Here is a 12,459-nt window from a genome sequence, read left to right on the forward strand (position 1 = left end):
GGCTGGCAAGAATGTAAAGCAATTATGACCCTCAGACTGTAGTTACGATGTAAAATGGTATAGTTACGTTGCAAAACATTTGCACATATCCTAAAATAACGTTAAAATACGCCTCTCATGTGATCCAGTCATTCCATTCCTTGCCTGATCCAATAAAGATGAAATTATACATCCATACAAAGACTCAAACAAGAATGTCCATAGCATGCGAAAGTGGGGAGTGCTTGGGCAGGATTAGGAGGGGAAATACAAATGTGCATAAGGAAATCTAGGGAGAGGGATGAAAATGTTCGTCATCTTGATTATGGTGATGGTTTCACAAACACACGCAGATATCAAAATATATATTGTTTACTTTTAAATTGTAGAATTTATTTTAAATCAATTGAATCTCAATTAAGTTGTTACATATTGTGTGGGATGCACCAAAATGTGTGTCTAAAGGAAAATTTAGAGCATTAATGCAAAAGACAAAATCCTAAAAATTTAAGATTTGAAAATACACTTCACAAAATTAGAAAGTAAAGCAGGAATTTAAACTAAATTTTTGAACATGAAAAATTAACATCAGTTACGAAAATATACATGAATGACAGACAAATCCAAGATCAAGGGAATAAAAAAGAAGACGCACATTATCAATAGCAGAATTGTCGAGGGGATCATTATTAGGATCTTGGAGACACAACATTATGCTATAAGGAAAGGTATGTCAATAAATTTGATATTCACAAAATGATCAAAATTTTTAAAAACACAAAATGGTTAAGCTAGGAAATCTCAAGGATTCTATAGTCAATAAATTGCATCTGTATAGAAAAACCTTACTGTAAATGAATTCTTGATATATATATTGATATAAATATCACGTCCTGATAACTGAAATCCTGACAGTTCGCATATAACTGAGAAATAAATAACATCAGTCTTAAACAACTTCTCCCACAAGAGAGAAACAGTAAAAACTCTCAACAAAATGTTTTGAGACTCCTATAAACTTGACATCAAACTGATAATATCATTATATGAAAAGAAAATCAAAGTTGTTTGTCTTATAACAAACGCTAAAAAAAAAATTAAATGAAAACCTTATGTCTGACAAACAGAATCTAAAGATAATTCAACTACATAATACACCAGGAACAAATTGGGCTTAATACAAGGATCATTTGAAAATGTTAAACCAACAAGAATCCAAACAATCTTGACAAACAAAGGAACAAAAGCATGTCACTATGACAGTAGATAAAGAAAAACTATTTGATATAATTAACCATCTGCTTATGATTTTTAAAAACCAACTTAGAAAACTTCAACATATATAATTTGCAATAACATATTGAAAAACTTATTGAGATCAAAATAGAGACAAGGATGTCTATTATCAACACTTCTACTCAACATTTTGGGGGAAATTTAGGGCAATAATGCCAGAAAAAGAAGGAAAAAAAGCACAGAGGTTGGAAACAAAGCAAAATGAACCCGCCTTTATTCACAGATCACATAATTATGTTTCCAGACTACCTAAAAGCAATCTGCAGGTAATACATTAGAGTAAACAAGTAAATCTATCAAGATTGATGGATACCATACAAATAAACTTAAATACATTTTTCTAAGAATAGCAATTCTTAATAAACTTTTCATAAATATCAGAAGAAATGGCATAAAAACTCCACAAGGATCTATTTTTAAGCCTTTTTAATATACTTTTCAGATAAATTTTGAGAGTCATTATAACTCTGAATACTGTCATCGTTTTTTCTGATGTCATGGTAATAAAGACCCCAAGATGTAAGATAAACTTTACAATACACATGACATTTAATCCAAGGAGAACAATAAAAAGAGTATTATTTGAGACAATTTTACTTATGGCCCCTAGTAAAGAGTAGATGCTCAAAAAAGAATCACTAGTGATATGCCATCATGTGACTAAAATTGTTTTTACTATTTGTAATTTCAGCATAAGCTGAGTGTAAAATTTTCAAAAACTGCAGATGCATATTTTCCCTCAGAATTAACGATGATTATCAATAAAGTGTGTATAAAACCATATTCACATAAATATGCATTTACATAAAGAATATGTTTATATATATATATGTGCACACATGTGAAATTCTAATTTGTTCTTTTTTTATTAGCAATATGTCATGGAGATATCACCTATAAGTATAGGAGATCTACCTGACTGGTTGTATAGTTACATAATATCCATAAAATAAACACAATATATTTTATTTAAAAATAGCTCCTTTGCCAATTTTGTAACCATACGTTTCAATTGTGAGTAGCTGTATTAGATACAGTATTGAAAGACAAATTAGTTTTTAAAAGAATATGTAAAAAAGTCTCTAAAAGTGCCAAATTGCCAAAAGCCCAGAACCATTTGGTATCGAGATAAAGAACATCTTGTTATTTAATTTACACTAATTAGTAAGCATTTCAATATAGTTATAACTTATGCTGATTTTTGTGTAAAATGCTTGCTGTATTTTACTATTCTTAGTTTATCATTTTATAATTATTTGAAAATTATATATATGAATATATTCTTGTTACCTTCCCTTATTGCCTGTTACTGAACCAATTTCTGTGTTGTGTTTACATAAATAGTTTCAGATATAGAATATGATTTGCCAAAGCAAATATTTTGCTGTAGGTAATACAAGTGTCACTTCATTATTCTTTATAAAGTATTTTAATTTCTTCCCACATATTTTCTCATGCATGTCAGCATTAGCAATAGATGAACAATTATAAAAACAGTTATGATATTTTTGTGGAATATACTTAATTATTCTATTTTGTATATAATTTGTAGATATGTACTCAGTAAGAAATAAAAATTAAACATTTTTTTCCCTTTGGGAGATTTTCTCTTGCTTTTGCTACCTCTTTTTGCTATTGTCAATCAAATAAGTTATACTTTTATTTAGATAAATGGAATAATTTGGATTGACAATATAGGTACTGACATTTTTGAAATATTTCATTATTAAACTATATATTAGGCATCCATATGAAATATAAAGAATATCAGTGAAGTGAACAAATGTATACCAACGGAAAACATCTGAGAAATAAAACTACATTACCTATCCTGGAATAACGATTTAAAAGATGGCTGCTGCCTTCTCAGTGGAATCCATGGAGAACCGGAGAAAATGGAGAATCCTTCCAAAGCTGAAAGAAAAAATAAAACCGTCAAGCCAAAATTCTATATCTATCAAGATTATACTTCCAAACTGAGAGTTAAGTAAGACACAGCCACATAAACAAACCTGAGACAATTTACTGCTTGGCAAATTTTAATTCACGTTGCCACCAGCATGCGGTGCAAACCAAACCACCGGTACGCAGGAAAAGCTGGGCTGGAGAGCCAAGACGGCGCCCTCCACTGGTGGCAGTTGGTAACGGCAGTTGGTTGGAATTCCAGCCTCGTAATCTATGCAGCAACAGAAGTGCTGCATTTTATTGGTTACAAGAGAGTCACTAAGGTTGGCCCAGAATCCTGGGAGGGGCCATCTCTTGAAGCAAGGGAGTGTCAAAAAATATGTAGGCATGTTTTTGTTTTGTTTTTAATATAGGCATGTTTTAAAATTGCCACAGATAAAAATCCAAGAGAGGAATTTAAAATGAATAGCAAAAATTACCCAATAAACACAAATGTAAGCACAAAAAGAGCAGAAAAATAAAAAGAGGTAAAACAGAAAATGAAGGACAAGATAGAAACTATAAGTCAATCTATATTAGTAAAACATTAGTTTTTTAAAAGTATAAATATTCCAATTCAGACTAGAAAAAAAACAAGTCCCAGTTATATGCTGTTTATATGAAAGGCAATTTAAACTGAAAGATACTGCAAGGCTGAAAGTAATAGTGTAGAAAATGATATACCATGCAAAATTGGTAAGAAATTAGAAAACTGGGATGGGCAAAATAATGCCAAACAAACTAGGTTTCCAGAAAGGAGGATGACTAAACATAAAGAGGGACATTTCGTTATGTAATCATAATAAGGATTCATTCATCAAGAATGGAAGAAACACATTATTTATATGAGAAATGTCACCATTACAGAATCTAGAAACAGACAAAATACAAGTGATTTCATGCCAATAAATGTAAAACTATGTGAAATGTAAAACTCCAAGTAAAACCAAATCAACAAAAAAATAAAACTTAGGAAATGTGCATAGTCCTATGTTTATTAAATAAATTGCACCTATAATGAAAAATCTTCTATAAGTGAATCCCATGCTCTGGTGATTGACTTGGTGAATTTTCTTCTACAATTGATAAAGAAATGATACTAATCTTACACAAGACATAATAGACTTGAAACAGTAGGCAAGCCCTCCAAATGTTTTAAGAGTGCCATAAAAACTTTACATTAAACTGACAAGGATATCACTTGAAAAGGAAAATCAAAGGGTTATATCTCTCATGACCAAATCGAAAAAAAAAAAAAAAAAAATCAGTACATTTAACAAACTGAATCCAAAGTTAGATCAAGTCTGGTATAAAACGAACAAACTGGGTTTTATCCAAGAATGAATTCTTGCTGAATTAACACTTTGAAATCAAATCACTTCAATAAAACAAAGTAACAGAATAGTGTGATTATTATAATAGATGCAAAAAAAGATATAACTTATCACCCACTAAAGATTATAAAAATTCATAAAACTGCAGCTAATATCGTAATAAGTGCTGAAATATTTAAATCTTCTCCTGAGATGAGGAATGAGAAAAGGATTTCTATCACCATTTCGATTCAATATTTATATAGAGCAATAATACATGAAAAAGAAAAGACATAAAGATGGGAAAGGAAGAAATGAAACTGTTATTATTCACATATTGGGTGAGTATATTTCTATACTATCTAACATCAATCTATATATTATATATTAGAATTAATAAGTGAATTTGGCAAGAATGCTGGATACATGATTAATAAAAAAATTGTAACTGTAATTCCAAATTGCAGCAACAAATAATTGGAAGATTAAATTAATCATTAATACCATTTACAAGCTCAAAGATTATCAAACTCCTAGGTAGAATTTTAATGAAATCTGTGCAAGCTCTTTACACAGCAAACTATGGAAAATAATTGATAGAAATTAAAGAAGATATGAACAATTGGAATGGTGTCCAAAGTTTATTAAACGGAAGAGTCATTTTTTTTCAGGTGATCAATTCTTCCCACTGTAAAGCACATGCAATCCCATTCAATGTGAACCCAAGTCAAATCCCAGCATGTTCCGTAATTCAGCATGTTCTGTAAAGGCATAAGTAAAAAATGGGGCTAATGGGAAGAATTAACAGGAAGTTAGATTCCAGTTAAATAGAATGAAGGAAAAATCTACTGGTGAACGTTAAGGACAGTTCTGAAAATTATGGCTGCCACTAAAGTTCAAATAGAAGCTGTACAGTACCTTGGTGAAGATATTCTACAGGGAAATTAAAGATAGGTTGATGGCTTGTGACAGCTACACTTTTTATGTTAGTGTCTGAGTTCATGTGGGTCCATTGTTTAATAGTATTTGGGTATCTGATAACCTAACTACTGAATTTTCTAGAGCGTAGTATTCCAGAATCAATCTTTTAACCATGGGGACATTTTTCATTTTTATGATTACTTTAAAATGGCATGTTTATATAAAAGGCAGGGTGTTTAATTTGCTGAATGTTTAAATGCTAGCATTGTAGAATATAGTGAGTGATGTTCATGTTCGTGTCATGTACATGGGTATACAAATCCCACAGAATTTAAGCATTTAAGAAGTTTTGCTTCACATGTTTGAGAAAAATACACTGAGGTCAAAGAAGGGAAGCGATTTTCCCAAGTTTATGGAGAGAGAATGGCACAACTAAATCTAGGAGTCACCCTTCTGTAACCCAGTCTTGAACGTTACATAATGCTATTCTCTCAAGGTGAATTTCCATAAATATGACCATTCATTGACAACTGTACCTCCTTTTAAATGGGAGGCAGGCACATTCAAAACCATCAAATTTGAATATATGCTATAACTCGGCTTTATTTTGGTCCAAATCACACCTAATTATTTTTTCAATTTCTATGATATGAAATCACACATAGACTGAACATTATGCTTCAAGAAATTATTCCTGGGAGCTGGTTTTTCTTATATGTTATATTCTTCCCTTTCAAAATATGTTGAACTGTCTAGTGATTCTGATGGCACCTAAGTGGTTCTCTGACCTTGATCATGGTCCTATCATACAGTTAAACATAAATGCATTTTTCTGAGAATAACAATCCTTCATAAGGTTTTTATACACATCATAAGAAATGACACAAAACTCTACATGAAACAATTATACTTTTAATGCTTTTTTCTATATATTTATTTGAGAGTCATTACAACCTTGACCATTACTGTCATTTTTCCTGATATTATGGGAACAGGGACCTTTAATATACGATAAACTTTCTAATACACATGACATTTAATCCTAGTGGAACAATAAAAGATTATTCCATGTGACAATTTTACTTACAACCCTTGGCTTAACGATCTCACTGATAAATAGAGGGCAGCTTCTTCAATTGGTTCACTAATTTATTTTCTCCACATAGCTTGTTTTCTTATTATTTCCTTTCTTATTATTTTCTCCACATAGCTTGTTTTCTTATTATTTCCTTTCTTTCTCTAATTGTAAATTAAATATAACTTTTTATCCTGTTCTATACTACTTATAAAAAAGAGAAAAAACAGAGAGTAGGTCTTCCAAAATAATTATTAGTGATATGCCATCATATGACTATTTCTGGGTTTTTTTTTTTCTTTTATTAGTTAGAAATAGAGTGTGCTCAGTGTAAAATTTCAAAAAATTGGAGATACATTTTTCCTTCTCAAAAATAACCATGGGGCTTCCCTGGTGGCGCAGTGGTTGAGAATCTGCCTGCCAATGCAGGGGACACGGGTTCGAGCCCTGGTCTGGGAAGATCCCACATGCCGCGGAGCAACTAGGCCCGTGAGCCACAACTACTGAGCCTGCGCGTCTGGAGCCTGTGCTCCACAACAAGAGAGGCCACGAGGGCTTCCCTGGTGGCGCAGTGGTTGGGAATCTGCCTGCTAATGCAGGGGACACGGGTTCGCGCCCTGGTCTGGGAAGATCCCACATGCCACGGAGCAAGTAGGCCCGTGAGCCACAACTACTGAGCCTGCGCGTCTGGAGCCTGTGCTCCGCAACAAAAGAGGCCACAATAGTGAGAGGTCCGCGCACCGCGATGAAGAGTAGCCCCCGCTTGCCACAACTACAGGAAGCCCTAGCACAGAAACGAAGACCCAACATAGTAATCAATCAATCAATAAATAAATCTTAAAAAAAAAAAAAAAAAAAAGAGAGGCCACGATAGAGAGAGGCCCGCGCACCGCGATGAAGAGCGGCCCCCGCTTGCCGCAACTAGAGAAAGCCCTCGCACAGAAATGAAAGACCCAACACAGCCAAAAATAAATAAATAAATAAATAAATAAATAAATAAATTTATAAAAAAAAAAAAAATAACCATGATTAGCATTAGGGTCTGTGTAAGAACTGGATACACACATAAACATACATTAACATACATATTTATATATTTGTGCACATAACAAATTAAAGTATAATGCACTTTTTTTTCCTTAGCAATATGTCTTGGAGGTGTTTTGTGTAAACATACACAGTATAGACATAGGTGACTGCAAGAGTTGAATAGTATACATAGTATGGATACAACGTAATTTATTTAAAAACTACTCTGTTGCCTTTTTCATACCCATACTTTTGTGCACTGCCTGAGGAGCTGTGTAGTTCTAGAAGTGGAATTACTGTGTACAGGATATGTAACTCAAAATTTTGCTAAAAAATATTAAATAGGCTTCAAAAAATCCAGTATCATTTCATATCCCTTACAAAATCTAGTACCAGAGATTGAAAATAAGTCATATATTAAATAGAATGTTCATTAAGTAATAAGGCTATATAACTTATTGTAGACATAAAATATGTTTTCTCAGAACTGAATGTTACTGTATATTAGAAAATTACTGTAGAAATAGGTATTTTGCTACAGAAAACACAGGTGTCAATTTTCTGCTCTGTATCAATAGAACTTGCCAGTTCTCATATAACTTCTCATCTAGGTCAATATTAGGTTCAGAACACCAATTAACAAAACAAATCATTTGAAATATTTCTTAGGAATATCCTTAACTTATTTTAATTTTCGTATAGTTTATTCAGACATTTTTGACTATTTTTAATATGATTTTTTTAACTTGGATGTTTTGGCTTTGTGACTTTTTTTTTTTGCAAGTGGCAATGTTTTATTATTGTACTACTGAGACAAATCTCCCAAATGTCCAAAACAGACAATTCCAATATTAAGAAATCTCATTAGCAATTTATCATGAGTATAAAGACACAAATAAGATTAGAAATAATATTTCTAGAAAGTACTTTAGCTCTATAGCTGCATGGACATAGAAACCTTGATCAAATGAACATGACTTATTGTAATTAAAACTCTCGGCTTTTGTGATTTTTATTCTACTTTTTATTTTCCTTTAATTTGGTTTTTCCTTCTATTGTCAGTCAAATTAAGTGTCCTTTACTTCACATAAAGAAAATAATTTTAATTGAAAAAATAACTTTTGAAATTTTTTAAATATTAGAAAACTATATACTTGATATATATAAAATATAAAGAATATTAATGAAAGAGACAAATTATATCCACCAGAAAGAAAATATGACCAATGCATTTGGGACCCCATATATGCACTTCCCTAATTATATCACTTTGCATCCTTCTAGGAAAACACACACACACACACACACACACACACACACACCAAAAATTTGGTACTGATCATTCGTTTGCTTTTTGAGGTTATATTTATTGTGTCTGTATGTCATTTTTATTTATCCTTCAAAGCATAATACAAATGGAAAACAGTGCAATAATACCAACTGACTAGGGCCATGTAGTTAGCCAGAGAACACAGCTGTGTAAACACCACTCAGGTACAGAATAAAACAATGTCAGAATTTCAGAAGAATAAAGGAGGTAAATCCTTTTTGCCAACTCCCATTGTTATGCCTCCCCTTCTCCCCATAGTAAACCACTTCCCTGACTCTTAACATCTCAGACTCATTTTACATGTTGCAAAGGAAAGGAGTAAGAGCAAGCCTGTAACTATCCCCTACGTGGAATGTTTGATAAGAGTAAATGAGCTCCTAGTAAATGTGCCAGTGACATTGATAATTTCTTGTAAACATGCTAATAGATATAACTTTTACCAGAGTATACTTTGTCTGTCTAGGTTATTTACTGTAAACTACCCTGGAAGTTAGGGATCTATGGAGAATGGCTTGCTGGAGAATGGGAGACAGAGGCTATGTAATTAACAGTAAAATAGAACAAACCAAAAACTAAGCGATTCCATTTTGTAAATTTTTCACAAACATTACTCATATCTTCACAAACAACATTCAACATTACAACTCATCTTTTACTGTGAAAGCAAAACGCAACCTGATGTGGAAGAAAAGAGCGCTAGCAGGGGCTCTGTCTGATGCTTTCCTGGTCCCCCAAATACTTTGCATTTTGGCTGAATGTTAGCCTCAATCCTTTGAATAATTATTAAAATTTGGTTTAAGCTCTATCATTCACATGAGTCTCATTTCACAATTCAACTCGTGACAAAACAGGTGTTTTGGCAACTCATATAGTTTCAGACAGTATGATTTTGGGCGGGGGTGTCTGGATTCCTCTGCTCAACATTATGTTCATAAGACTTATCCATGAGTTTGTTCATACTCATTGATGTATGACATTACACTGTACGATATGCCACTTTTTATCCATTCTTAGAGATGGTGAACTTTTAGGTTGTTTCCAGTTTAGGGCAATCAGGAATTAGAATTTCTAAATGCCTTCTGGCACACATGTGGATTTTAAGGATAATTATACAAGCCAGAGAAGAATTACTAAGTCATATTGTATGTGTCTCTTCCGCTTAATAGAACCTGCCAAAACTTTGCCAGAGTCCTTGATACAATTTCTCCTTCCACAAGCAATATATGTGAGTTCCTCCCCAACACAAGGCATTGTCAGGGTAAGAGGCTCAAGTCTGCCTAGACCCTCTGAATAGGGCAAATTCTCCTGTGTCAAGGAGTTTGCGACCAGGCAGAGGGTGGAGGAGTTCCTGAGGTGATAAGGCTGAGACTGGAAACTGGGGCTGCTAATGCAGCCGCGTATAGCACTGTAGATGAGTGAGTTGTACACAAGACCCGGGCAGAAGTCTGTGTGGGAGTTCACAATAGGTCTTTGGTCAAGGGTTGGGCTGCACATGTGCACAAGATACATCAAGGCCTAACACACAGTGGATGTGAGGCTAAGAGAGGACCAGAGAGACCAGAGGTCTTGCAATTCTGATGCTGTGGGGTTCTACCTAGCCAGAGTAGAGTGACTTACAGTGACCTGTGGGATAATATTCAATCACCAAAAGTATGTTTAATCAGATCCACTAAGAAGAGGAATCAGAAGGATCATTAAAAAAAAGTTTTGTAGAAAAGTTGCCAAAAATTCCCAAGTTTTTAGAAATATGTCAAATTACAGATCTAACATCAATAGAGTGAAAGCAGGCGAAATAAAAACAGATACTGACGTGGGTACATCATATTTAAACAGCTAAAATCCAAAATATTTTTTTTAAATTAAAATTTCCAGAGGAATACAGAAAAATTTCCTACCTGAGAATGATGATTAAAATGATAGCTGCCTTCTCAACAAAATCCATAGAGACTGGAGACTTTGAAGGAACATCTTTCCAATGTTGAAAGAAAAAATAAAGCTGTCAACCCAGAATTATATACCCATCAAAATTATCCCTCCAAACTGAGAATGAAATGAGACACACCCACACAATCAAACTTGAAGCCATTTATTGCTGGACAACCTGTAATACAAGTAAGACTACAAGTTTTTCAGGCTGAAGGAAAAGACACCGCATGGAAATTAAGAACTCCAGGAAGAAGTGAAGACCACTAGAGAGGGAAAATATATGTGCATCAATATAAAAGGCTTATCTTTATTTTTGAAATATATCTATGAAGCAAAAGTGGTAAATAGTATTGTATATGTAAAATATATGACAACAAGACACAAAGTAAAGGGGATTAAATGGAAATGTAGTGCTGTGAGATTATATTTACATGGGGTGATACTATCATAATTCAAAGTAGACCAGGATAAGATAAAGATTCATATGCCAATCCCTAGAACAACAGTTAAATATAATACAAAATGGCACAGGTAATAATCTGGTACACAGTGGCTGGATAACAAATTACCCCTAACTTTATCTCTAAAAATATACTCCTATTTACTCATATTTTTCCCACCATGCTGTCCGTCAATAAAGTGCCAACATCGCTTGGCCTGTACTTGGCACTCTCTGTGAACTGAACAAAGATTTATTGGAATCAATGAAATACTTAAGTGAAATAAATTAAGTAAAATACAAAGAAAAATGATGCACTTCTTGGGAAGCTCATTTGCCTTAAATAAATTGATATATTGATTAGACTAATTGGCTATAAGAAAAAAACAACTACAAATTAAAATATATTTAAAAACAGTAATGTTGGTAGAAATGTAAGCTTTTAGTAATGACAGTCCAGGCTTTAAAGCCCAACCATGTTGCTGCCAAAAATTAGGGAAGCTGGAAGTATATTAAAAGCATGTATTTGAAAGCACCACAAACCCAAGGACACAAATATTTGAAGAGACAAGATCTCAATCACAAGAGAAGCCCAGGTGATGAGACCCAAATTTGGTACCCCTTTTCCCTCCAGGCTTTCACTGATTCACAGGAAATGACTGAGAAGCCGAGATGTTGAGCAGAAAGTTGGAGCTGAGAAGCTAAGCAACTGACCAGAGCTTCCAGCAGTCTTAGCAACCCAGGAGAAACAAATTGGACCTGAGGGTGCACAAAGGAGGAGAGGCTCTAGGAAACAACCCAGGGGTTCATCTGACATCCCAGAGGGACTATTACCTACATGCCTATATGAATGGGAAGATAAAATTCCTGACAAAACCTAAGACCCAACTTCTCAATCCTTGATTGCTATAAGATGAACTGCCCCCATGCTAATGTCCTCTCAGAAACAAAAGAAACTGCCCCCTGAACTCCAATTATCTCCACAGTATTTCATACAGAAAATCCAGCCTACAATACAAAACAACCATACATACAAAATAGAAACAGAAATAAAATAATTAACATCAGGCCTGTGATCCATTATCTCCATTTACTAGGATGCTTGGGAAAAAAAGAACAATGAACTGGTTACACCTACACCATTTAGAGTGACTGAGATATCACTGCATACCTATTAGAAGAGCTAAAACTAAAAATACTGAGTGTG

The 12,459-nt window shown here is 33.5% G+C and overlaps 1 long non-coding RNA gene across 1 annotated transcript in view; it reads right to left on the bottom strand.

Moving 5' to 3' along the window:
* LOC137756609 (uncharacterized) overlaps positions 1 to 12,459 on the bottom strand; it is a 95,741-nt gene that overhangs the window by 15,961 nt on the left and 67,321 nt on the right. Inside the window, exon 2 of the long non-coding RNA XR_011072239.1 lies at positions 3,102 to 3,189. This is a non-coding gene — a long non-coding RNA (uncharacterized lncRNA). The remainder of the gene's footprint in view (positions 1 to 3,101; positions 3,190 to 12,459) is intronic.

This window comes from Eschrichtius robustus, chromosome X (genome assembly GCF_028021215.1).
Source record: "Eschrichtius robustus isolate mEscRob2 chromosome X, mEscRob2.pri, whole genome shotgun sequence".
NCBI lineage: Eukaryota > Metazoa > Chordata > Mammalia > Artiodactyla > Eschrichtiidae > Eschrichtius > Eschrichtius robustus.